Here is a 7,580-nt window from a genome sequence, read left to right as displayed (position 1 = left end):
TAAAACTGTCTGCTGTTCTTCAGAAAAATCCTTTAGGTCCCACAAATTCTTTGGATTTTTAGTATTTTTATGTATTTGAACCCTTTCCAACAATGAATTTTAAGATCCATATTTTCACACTGAGGAAAACTGAGGGACTCATATGCAACTATTCAGATCAGCTGTGGATCATTCAGGTAACAACACAGCATTAAGAGTCAAGCGTATGTGAACGTTTGAACAGGGTCATTTTTATAAATTCAACTTTTTTTTCTTTTGTGGACTATATGTAAACATCTTGTATGTGAAATATTGTATTCAGGTCAGTACTAAATAAAAAACAACATGCATTTTGTATGATCCCTCTTATTTTAGTAAAACAATTAACATTTTGTAGATTCTCAAGTGTACATATGTAATTATCAGTGGCTGTAGTTTTTCAAACACAAGCAAATTCTTTCACAATAAACAACTATCTATACTTACTGTTATAAATGTTAGCCCTTGCTTGCAGCAGCACACTTGCATCAAGAAGGGGGTCCATTAGCATTGGAGCAGATTTACTGAGCTGAGTAACATGAGCAGCAGGAAGAACAGGTATTGAGGCAGAAGTCAAACTGAGTGATGGATGCAAAGACCTTATTTTGCCCCATTCTTTTCTGTTGTTCCATAGGCTGGGCAAGGATGAAGTCCTACTGAAAGAAAATTACATGACACATTTACATTAGTATTTACATATTAGTTATTTCTTCCTTTCACGCAGTTGGAATGCTTCTTAGCAGTACAGGCAGAGTTAAATCTTCCTCAGACAAGTTCTCCTCTCTCTCTGTGGATAATGGTACACCCTGGAACCGCAGTCTTATGCTGACAACGGCTTGATCCTGTAACTGTACTCCTCTGTACAGTCTTTGTGTAGAAATGAGAGAGAGCCACTGAATGCACATGAGGTTTCATGCAGGCAAATTGTTTGTGAGGACTGTTTGTTTATGCATTTTACGTTTACACAGCTGCTGTTGTCAGTGTTTAAGTGTGATTTGTTGACTTGTGATTTGGCTGTCTTGTTTATCTGAATGCTAATTTAATTAGATGAGGAAGTGATGAATGGGTGTGTATGCGGTCAGCTGGCTAACCTGCTTCGTTTCCTCTCATCTCTGCCATCTTGTCTGATGTCTATCTTTGGCTCCATCCAACCCTTAAAGCAAATCTTGTTATCTGCAGACACAGCCAAATACACTCTGGGTGAAAAAGGTCATGTTAAATGGTTCTGCTACAGAGCCAATATAAAAACTCACAACACCTGTATTACTCAAGGAGAATGAGATGAAATGAAATGAGAATTATCTCATAGAATAACATTTCTCTCTCTCTCTATATATATATATATAGACAAATTTGACATTTATTTGACATTTTATATATAAAGAGAAATCATTTTTAAAAGAAATGCATACGATTTCTCAAAAGTGATAGTACTTTTACATGTTTTTACACTGTTTTCTATTGAAAAAAAACATTAAGTAGGACACTTATTAACATTTATAATAAAAAGGTTCGGAGTAATGCCTATTCAACTTTGTCATCACAGGAATAAATCACATTTTAAAATAAATTGAAAAGAAAATGCTATTTTAAATTGTAAATTTTCTTTTAAAAACATCTTCAAGACCCCAGTTTTTTATCTGTCCGTATACACACACAACTTATGAGCTAAATATGCAATATATAGAAAAAATACCTTTCACAAAGTCAGTCCTAAATTAGCCCAAGCTTCAGTGAAACCAAATGTTTTGCAGTTCCTCCGAGTCTTGCATAATCCTTATCTGTAAGTGTCAGAGGTTCTCTATGGATGACTCTGTGTAGTCTGACTCATTTGAAACAGAGGAGCCCAAAAAGCAGAGTCAGGCACACCCCTCCTATTGTCATGGATTCTCTGAGGGATAGGCCGAGAGAGAGAGACTGCTGTGTGTGTGTGTGTGTGTGTGTGTGTGTGTGTGTGTGTGTGTGTGTGTGTGTGTGTGTGTGTGTGTGTGTGTGTTTCAGGTTGGAGGAAAGGGTTGCCAAAGCTTTTGAAAGCCTGGTGGACACAGAGCCGCTGTCATTCTGGAATGATCCTGCAGGTGTACTGTACCTCTGACACTGTATTCTGTCTTCTAGGAATAACAATGAATGATTTCTAAATCTAGTTGTTGACTGACCTTGTTGGAAGTCTGCATGATCCTTTTGTGTCATGATAACCTCAGCTGATTCTTTCTGCAAAAAAAAAATACAGTTCAGTAAAGGAAAGGTTTTCAGTGACACATCTGGTATGCAGGAAGAAACAACCTCACAAAAGCTGTGAGGTTGACTGTCCCTTACAATAACCTTTCACAGCATCACACATGACTAGTTCACCTGTTGACTACTGACCATCTGGAGGTGGTCTATTCAATCAAATAACACCGTCATTAACCAGCTGTGATGCCTGTGACCAAGACTCAGCCAAATGAAACGCCATGAAGGGCTTAATCAAACATTTCAGAGCAAATAGACTACATTTAATTGGCTTTTACAATTCCACTGAGGCTTTTTTTCTTTATTAGTATTCCGTTTATATCGACATTCTGTTTGTACGCTTTTGTTCACACAGTTCAAATGGTTTCCTGCAGGAGACACTGCCAAGATTCACCAATAACGATAACTTTATAAATACAACGATAACTACATTCGCGTCCAGACCAGCGAATTAACTCTTCGTTTTGTTGTTCTTGTTGCATTTACACGACTGCGTATTGAGCGCATCTAAAGACTGAATCTAGCGAGTGTAATGCTATCCAGTGGCGGACTGGCCGTCTGGACGTTCGGGAGAATACCAGAACGGCCGCTGCAGCAGGACGGCCGTCGGCCTCTGTGCAGCAGTCACAGTTTTTTTTTTCTTCTTTTTTTTTCTTGCTCATAATTTACTGTTGTTCTATGTCAAGATCAATAGGTGGCAACAATGCGCCTACAAGCCCATAGATGCGCAAGCTCACTCGTCAATGCTTGTCACTCAACCGTTTACAAGTGCAGGTGGGAGAAAGAACATGGATACTGCAGGTATTGGTAATAGGGGAAAAAAGGAAGGAAAAGGGTGTGAAGGAGGAGGCTGCGGCCGCAGCAGCACAGGGACATAGAGATGAGGGACAGGTGCAGGAACAGGGGGAAGTTCCCCAGACAAGTGCAGTGCAGCTTGGGCAAGTAAGCATGAAAAGAGGATAATTAGGGTTATTTCCTAGGTAATCTGACTTTAGCAAATGTAATTTCAGGTTGCTACATTTTTATCTATACCCCAATGAAATAAAACTATTGCAGTTTTTACAGTTGATTAGCTATAAAACACGATATAAACATACCGCTGCATTAACATGAAGGCAGAAGAAATATTTAATAAGTAATTAAACCGTTTTTGTGCACACTGCAAAAACTCCATCTAATCAAGTCAAAAAAATCTTGTTTCCTGCTAAAAAAGTATTTTTAACCTTGTTACTTATATACTAAGCAAGAGTATAAGGTGTTAGATTATTAATTTTATATTGAGTATATATGCCTTATTTTTAGAATTCTTACCAAGTGTGATTTGTCTTATTTCATTGGTAGATTATTTCACTTAATTTAAGAAGTTTTAGACTAAAATCAAGTATTTTAAGGGTTAGGTTAGTCGAAAGCTTCTTAAATTAAGTGAAATAATCTGCCAATGAAACAAGAATTTGCTAAGAATTCTCAAAATAAGACAAATATACTCAAAATAAGATTAATAATATAACCTCTTCTGCTCTTGCTTAGTATATAAGTCTTAAAACAAGATCAAAAATACTTTTTAGCTGGAAACAAGATTTTTTGACTTTGTTAGATGAACAGTTTTTGCAGAGCCGTATTTTTTGCACAAATTAATTAAGAGATTAGTAAGTAATATAGTTTAAGATTGCATGCCATTTCTAAAAATTTGTTTTTGTATGTTTTAGGTAGTCACCTCATCTGCATTTTTTTCAGCAGAGAGACATTAAGAGAGTGCTGTTTATTTCTGTGAGTATTCTACACTATGCTTTTAACACATCTTTTAGTCAACATCAGAGATAATGCTAAAATTTGGAAGGTAAAACATCATGGGTTAAGATTTAAGTATTTTGAGACCCGTGTCTGCTGCTGATTAGCTTTCACACACATCTGTTGCTGTGGGCTGAGCTGAGTCAAAGTCCAGGGCTGTTTTTTAGTCCCAGTCCGCCACTGATGCTATCCCATCTCATCTCTATGAATTTAGCTAACGCTGTCAATGTAGTGAAGTTAAAACAATACGTATAGTTGTCTTTCTACTGTAACTTCGAAGAAGGCAAGACAATGTTGTCGAAACCAGCGTTGGATACCTGAGGTAATTTTATGTTTTATGTTAGGCTACGCTGGTTAGAGCTATTCCGCAATGTCGTCTGCTATCAAATTAGAATTTGAAAACAATTTTAATTTTTAAGTCTGATAGCTGTTACTAACAGCCTGTTAGTATATGATCATTTATTAGCTGTAAGAAGTGTGAGAGCACCTGACCTTCGTCCCATCTGAATCTGGTGTGCAACAGCCACTTGTAGGAGCGCAGTTGGGGGGTAAAGAGGGACTCTTAGACGCGTCCAGACAGGTGAATATTGTTTCTCCAAAATACAATACAAATACTAAAATAAGTCATCACATTGAGACATGTTACTAATGAATTGCAATACAAATACATAGATGAATTATATGATAATAATGTTTAAACAATGGTATAAACTCTATAAACATGTTGGAGAGTGTTTTTATCACACGATCTCTCGGCCATTTTGGAGGCACTGAACCAAACAAAACTCACATATTTTGCTGAATATTGTTGCTCGAAAAATGTATTTATTGTCATGTTTTGGGCTGTACTAATCGGCCTGACCAGGAAAAACATTTGGTGTAATAGACTGTCAGAAGTTATAATAAAAGAGTGCAAAAAAACTGTCTGAGGAACAGAAGGTGTTTGTGGTTGGCCAAACTGAACCAGGATTTCCAGGGCAAGAATTTTGACAATATTAATGTTTGTTCTTATCATTTCCAAGTTAGGTAGATGAAATATTGGGCTAATGTCTTAATTAATGCTGCTTGTATGTATCTTTACCAAAATATTGTGCCCTTTCCTGCTTTCTAATTTAGCAGCTTCCACATATTTTTCTGTAGCATAAATTAGCAGAACAATGTATTCAGTAGTGCAGTCCATGCTATTGCTTACATCCGAGTATCGCCAGTATGGCCACGCATCCGGGTGACTGACCAAATCGTGACGCAAGTGCAAACCCTCTATAGCTAGTATTGCTGGTACAACTATATTAACATGCTTGACAAATAACTTCAATGAAAACATTAATTATATTAGACTATATAAAGAAAATGTCACAGTTTTCTGCACTTTCAAACAAACAGCTCACTTCCACATTGCAAAATAAGGGGAATATGTAGCGTTTTACCTGTTTGCATTGAAGAATCCATTATACTGAAGAGTTCCTCCTTCTTAGTGCTCTTAATCTGAGAGACATACCACAGAGCAGCGTGACCTCTTTCATCAAGGATCTTCATGTCACTGGAAATCAGAGAATAGTGACTATATTTAATGAGAGAGGCATTTTTAAATCAGCATACATAATAAATTCCATTTTACTGTTTACGATTCTACATCTTTCAAATACACTTCCTTTCAATTTGTTGTTTATTCATCATTTTCTTTAACACAGAAGTAAGCCTATATGGGTGAGACTTTCAGTTCATTAGCCACTATAAGGAAATAACGAGAACAATAATAACGTACAGTAAATAGTAAAAAGTGTGTTCATAATTAAGATAATACATTAAAATAATATGGTAAGACACACCAACTGGCAAATCAAGCAGCAAAACGAGCTGTTTTGTACAGTTGAAAATAGCTGCGAATGAGACCAGAAGCCAAACCCATAAAATTCACGGGAAGAAAAAGGTGGATATTTTACTTTTCCATAACAAATCCAAGATGGGAAACTGACTAAATTAGGTTGAAATTGGCTTCCTTACACTGGAAGAGACATAAGTTCCTTCACCACTTCCACAGGCTGATATTTCCATGTCGTCTCCAGTCCTTCAAACAGATCGACATCCCTTACAGCCAGCATCAGTGGGGTCAGTCCATCTCTGTTCTGTTTATTTAACTCCACCAGGTCTGTCTGGGCCTGTAACACACAAACAATATACGCTTTATTTGTTCTAATTTACTCTAGCCATTGCCTGAGGTGAGTGTAAAAATATCTCACTCGCACATGACAGGTGGCCAATACTGATCCATGACAGAGCTCCCTATGGAGTCTAGCCTGCTTTGTGTGAACCAGAGTTTGATATCACATTTCAAACCGTCAAATGGCAAGTGGAAGTTGAAGTCTGAGCTGCTCACCATCAGGTCCTGTAGGCAGCAGAGGTCTCCCCTCCAGGCTGCTAGTGAGAGCTGTCTCTGATGGGGTATGTCTCTGATCATAGCTGTCAACAGCTCCCCCTGGAGTGCTGGTTGACTAACATGAAGAGCTGTCTGGTTGATATGGTCACATAGAGTAGCATCAGCTCCTCTTTTCAGAAGGAAATGCATCACCTGTATTTAAAATATGTTATAAGGTTAGTTCAACCAAAACTGAAAATTCTGGCATTAATTACTCATTCGTATGTCGTTCCAAACTTGTAAGACCTTCGTTCATCTTCAAAACACAAATTAAGATATTTTTGAAATCCGAAAGCTTTCTGACCCTGCATAGACAGCAATGCAACTGACACATTCAAGGCCCAGAAAGGTAGTAAGGACATTGTTAAAATAGTCCATGAGACCATAATGTTATGAAGCTACATGAATATTTTTTTCTAAAAAATAATGACTTTATTCAACAATTTCTTCTCTTCCGTGTCAGTCTTTGACGTGCATTTACAACAGTACTATTTAACCGTTGTTTAATGCATAATGCAGCTATTAAGAAAAGTACCTACTACAGAAGGCTTAAGTGAGACATTATGCCCATTATATCAATCAATACATTATACCCGCATTGCACTACATTAGCTTTCCTATACAGAAGTCAGCTATTGTTTCTGCCTTGTCTTGATCGTATCACCCTATTGTCTCATACCCTAGTAAGACCCCTCCTGCAGGCACTGATAAGAGGAGTGGAGCCCTGTGAATCATGAGGCAGGTCAATTTCTTCCCATTCATAGTCTCCCTGCTCCAGTCCCAGAGCCACAGCCTCCAGCTCTTCCTTCAACAGATGCTCCACAAATCTGCTTCTTTCATGTTTACTCATGCTCCAGTGTTCTGTCAAATGCACAGAGACTGACAATTAGCTGCAGTTCAGGTGCACTAACTGAAATGAATATCTACTTTAGTATTCACAACATGCACAAGAAATGCTTTGTTGCCCCCATGTGGTTAGGTTTGTGATGAAGGCAACATAATCTCAGTACTGTTTAAATTTAAGGTCATTTTTCAGTATTTTTTCATATGTTTGCTTTTAAAGTTATTGATTAGCACATTTTTCCCTAAAGCAACTTTCTGTATAGTTTACTAATAAACTTAGTAG

The sequence above is a fragment of the Garra rufa genome, chromosome 8 (assembly GCF_049309525.1).
Source record: "Garra rufa chromosome 8, GarRuf1.0, whole genome shotgun sequence".
NCBI lineage: Eukaryota > Metazoa > Chordata > Actinopteri > Cypriniformes > Cyprinidae > Garra > Garra rufa.
This window is presented reverse-complemented; position numbering follows the sequence as displayed.